The sequence below is a fragment of the Musa acuminata genome, chromosome BXJ1-10 (genome assembly GCF_036884655.1).
Source record: "Musa acuminata AAA Group cultivar baxijiao chromosome BXJ1-10, Cavendish_Baxijiao_AAA, whole genome shotgun sequence".
NCBI classification, from domain to species: domain Eukaryota; kingdom Viridiplantae; phylum Streptophyta; class Magnoliopsida; order Zingiberales; family Musaceae; genus Musa; species Musa acuminata.
This window is the reverse complement of record NC_088336.1, coordinates 16,387,648-16,392,960: the sequence shown is the minus strand read 5'-3', so window position 1 is coordinate 16,392,960 and position 5,313 is coordinate 16,387,648.

The following is a 5,313-nucleotide window of genomic DNA, read 5'->3' as shown; positions in this document are numbered from 1 at the left end:
GTGGTTCTATTGACCAGCATGAAAATGTCCGAGACTTGCTAAAGGCTATCGATGAACAATTCATCACTTCGGATAAGGCACTAGCAAGTACCCTTATAATGAAATTTTCATCCCTTAGACTCACCAACATAAAGGGTGTTCGTGAGCACATAATGCAAATGCGAGATATTACGGCTCAACTTAAGAAACTTGAGGTTAATATGTCAGAATCCTTCCTGGTGTACTATATTCTGAACACCCTTCCACCTCAATATAGCCCTTTTAAAATTTCATACAATACACATAAGGACAAATGGTCAATTAATGAATTAATGACCATGTGTGTTCAAGAAGAAGAGAGGCTAGTAATGGAATTGGGTGAGAGTGCATTGATGGTAACCACTCGAGGGAAGAACAAAACTGACAATCATCAAGCCAATCAAAAGGCTTATCAGCAGGGAAAAGGTAAAATACCACCCCAAGCTGATATCAAGAAAGAAGCAAGGTGTTTCTTTTGTAAAAGAAAGGGACACATGAAGAAGGAATGTACGAAATTCCAACAATGGCTTGAAAAGAAAGGTAAACCAACCTCATATGTATGTTATGAATCTAATATGGTCAATGTTAATATTAACACCTGGTGGATTGATTCTGGATCAACAATCCATATTGCAAACTCTTTGCAGGGTATGCAAAACCTAAGGAAGCCAGTGGGAAGTGAGCAAAGCATCTTATCAGGAAATAAGATGGGCTCACATGTGGAAGCAATTGGAACATGCATTTTAACTTTAAGTAGTGGTTTTGTTTTAAAATTGGAAAGAACCTTTTATGTACCAAGTTTCTCACGAAACTTAATTTCTGTTTCCAAACTCGTACCATTTGGATATTCCTTTAATTTTAAAGACACATCATTTCGTTTATTATATAAATCTGATTGTGTTGGGAATGGTATTTTGTCTGACGGTCTTTACCGTATTTTATTATAAAATGATAATACTCAAGGTTCAATGCATGTTCACGCTGGCATTAAGAGGTGTAATATTAATGAGGACTCCTCTATATTATGGCATCGGAGATTAGGACATATCTCCATAGAGAGAATTAAAAGATTAGTTAAAGATGGGGTACTTAGTACTCTTGATTTTACTAATTTTAAGACTTGTGTGGACTGTATTAAAGGAAAACAGACCAATAAGTCCAAAAGGGGTGCTAATAGGAGTTCAGACTTATTAGAAATAATTCATACTGATATATGTTGTCCAGACATGGACATACATGGTCAGAAATACTTCATCTCCTTTATAGATGATTACTCACGATATATGTATATATATTTGCTTCATAATAAAAATGAAGCATTGGATGCCTTCAAAGTCTTTAAGGCTGAAGTTGAGAACCAATGTGGTAAGCAAATTAAAATTGTGAGATCAGATAGGGGTGGAGAATATTATGGTAGATATACTGAAAATGGACAAGCACCTGGTCCTTTTGCTAAGTTTCTTCAAGAACATGGGATTATTGCCCAATACACTATGCCTGGTTCTCCAGACCAGAATGGTGTTGCAGAAAGAAGAAACCGAACATTATTAGACATGGTGTAGAGTATGCTTAGCAACCCCAATCTTCCTAAATATTTGTGGACTGAAGCACTAAAGACGGCTGTGTATATATTAAACCGAGTTCCAACCAAGGCTGTCCAAAAGATACCATTTGAATTATGGAAAGGTTAGAAACCGAGTTTGCGACATATGCGCGTTTGGGGATGTCCGTCTGAAGTTAGGATATATAATCCACAAGAGAAGAAACTGGACCCGAGGACTGTTAGTGGGTATTTCATTGGATATGCCGAAAAGTCCAAAGGTTACAGGTTCTATTGTCCATCTCACACAACTAGGATTGTGGAATCAAGAAACGCTAAATTTCTTGAGGATGATGTGATTAGTGGGAGCGATCATTTCAGGAACATAGTTTCCGCACATGATCATATAGAATCTCAACCTTTCACATCAAATGATAGATTGGTTATAGTTCATAGCACTCCTCAAGTACAAACTAGTGCTGAACAACCAATCATTGAAATTCCACAAGTTGTTGATAGTATTCTAATAGATCAAGCAGTTCAGGAATTACAACAAGCTCCTGAACAACTAGTTGAACCACAAGTTCCTCAAGGAACCATTGGTACAACATTAAGAAGATCTACTAGAAATAAAAGATCAACAATTCCTGATGATTATGTTGTATATCTACAAGAATCTGACTATAATATTGGAGCTAAAAATGATCCTGAAACATTTTCACAAGCCATGAGTTGCAAAAAGTCAAATTTGTGGCATGATGCTATGAAAGAAGAGATGAATTCCATGATGAGCAATGGAGTCTGGGATCTTGTAGAGTTGCCTAATGAAGCAAAGGCCATTGGTTGCAAATGGGTCTTTAAAACTAAGAAAGATTCGTTAGGCAACATTGAGAGATACAAGGCAAGACTTGTTGCAAAGGGATTTACTCAAAAAGAGGGAATCGATTATACGGAGACATTTTCTCCTGTATCTAAGAAAGATTCTCTGCGTATTATTTTAGCATTAGTTGCTCATTTTGACCTTGAGTTGCAACAAATGGATGTGAAAACAGCATTTCTTAATGGAGATCTAGTGGAAGAGGTTTATATGAAACAACCTGAAGGTTTCTCCTCTAGTGTTGGTGAGCACTTGGTTTGCAAGCTTAGGAAGTCTATATACGGCTTAAAACAAGCCTCCCGCCAATGGTATTTTAAATTTCATGAAGTGATTTCTTCATTCGGATTTGTTGAAAATCTCATGGATCAATGCATATACCAGAAGGTTAGTGGGAGTAAAATATGTTTCCTTGTTTTATACGTAGATGATATTTTGCTTGCAACCAATGATAAGGATTTACTGCATGAGGTGAAACAATTTCTTTCTAAAATTTTTGACATGAAGGATATGGGTGAAGCATCTTATGTCATTGGCATTAAGATCTATAGAGATAGACCTCGAGGCATTTTAGGTCTATCACAAGAAACCTATATTGATAAACTTTTAGAAAGATTTCGGAAGAAGGATTGTTCACCAAGTGTTGCTCCCATTGTGAAAGGTGATAGGTTCAATTTGAACCAATGCCCAAAGAACAATTTTGAAAGGGAATCAATGAAAAACATCCCATATGCTTCTGTCGTAGGAAGCCTTATATATGCTCAGGTCTGTACTAGACCTGATATTGCATTTATTGTGGGGATGATAGGTCGATATCAGAGTAATCCAGGTATGGACCACTGGAGAGCTGCAAAGAAAGTGATGAGGTATCTACAAGGAACCAAATATTACATGCTTATGTATAGACATACAGACAATCTGGATGTGATTGGTTACTCAGATTCAGACTTCGCCAGTTGTGTTGATTCTCGTAAATCAACATCAGGATATATTTTTATGATGGCCGGTGGAGCTATTTCTTGGAGAAGCGCTAAGCAGACCTTGACTGCTACTTCTACCATGGAAGCTGAGTTTGTCTCCTGCTTTGAGGCTACTTCACATGGTGTATGGCTTAAGAGTTTCATTTCTGGGCTTAGAATCATGGATTCTATTTCTAGGCCATTAAGAATTTTCTGTGATAATTCAGCTGCTGTCTTTATGGCTAAAAATAATAAAAGTGGAAGTCGAAGTAAACACATCGACATTAAGTATCTAGCCATAAGAGAACGTGTAAAGGAAAAGAAAGTGATCATTGAACATATTAGCACTGAATTGATGATTGCTGATCCTTTGACTAAAGGCATGCCACCTCTGAAATTCAAGGATCATGTAGAGAAAATGGGACTTGGTTCCACTTTGTAATGATATTGAAACTCTTATATATATTGTGAAATTTTCTCATTCATGCGCATATTATTTTGAGAAAATATATTGTTGCTGGACCAAGAATAAACATAAGGTTTATTCATTAAGTAATATTACCATATTAAGATTAAGAAACTAAATACATCGTGATACATAGATGATAATACTCGCTTTTAGAGGACTTATCGCTATGATTCGTGTATTTATTTCTTAAGAAAGTTGTTCAAGAAAATTAATTCAAATTATTAAGATAGACGTATGGACCAAGTGGGAGAATGTAACCGTTATTATTAAATATCTAATTTAATAATAATATAACTGTTATCATTAAGATTCATAATTGATTATCATGAATTTCTTCATTAATTATGGTTTAAATGATTTCAGTTTTTTATTCTTTAAACATGAAACCATTATTATTAAATTAAATATTTAATATTATTAAAGTTCTTCATTATGGTCCAAACGTTACAAATCTGAATTAATTCTTGAACGTTATGATTTGGTGATGATAAATGTTCTTGATGGGAGAACATCTATATATACATGAGGATTTTGGTCCCTTGGCTCGATCATCTCTTTGAAGCGAAAGGCTTTCCTACACCATCTAAAGTGAGAGTTCTGAGCCGAGAAGAACCAAAGTTCAAGAAGAAACCTCTGCAGAAATTCTTGGCGACAATGGCTGGAGGTACGCTATTTCGTTTCCGCATTAGTTTATTGTGTTTCTATTACAATGATTTAGAAACACAAGTTGGCTTCATCAAAATTTCTTACAAGTGTTGGTTCTGCATAGCAAGTCAGTGAGAGATAGAAGAAGAAGCACAAACGAAAGAGAGGAGGAATACAAGCCATCCCTAGCTAGACCAAAGACTTGGCTACTTTCTCGATCAACACCTCAGACGATGAACTATACACATGTCTGGCAATGTCGAGGATGAACGTGCCCTACACTATCACGAACGATCGTCGCGCACCCACAACAACTTCGTTCAACGAACCGTTCATCGCTTTTATATGCTCGTACCGAGACATGGCAGCATGTTTTGCCTTAGTTTTGTGTGTTTTTGCTTGTAGAAATACATGTTCGAATGGGTTGCAGCGCTGTAGTGCGACCGCTCGCCGCACCGGGTTGAACTGCTTAAAATAGCTCCGTTTTCATGTGCCACTGCTTGTTTTCTGTAAGCCATAGCTGCGCACAAAACGTTAACCATCTCAACATCCTGGAACCTCCTGGATGGCATAAGGCTGGATGGGGCTTCGGTATATTATCGGGCGTTGAACAATCTTCACAAGTTCGCACGTTTTCTTGACGGGAACTTGCCTTCTCACCCGGCACCCGGTGAGCAGTTGTTTGTGGACTTGCAACTGTTCATTCTACCTTCAAAAATCATTGTTTTTCTCCTTTCTCTCTTTTCTCCTATGCACACAAGGTGCTTGTTGAATTGCTTGTAAAACTTCCCTCTTCGCGAGACGTCGG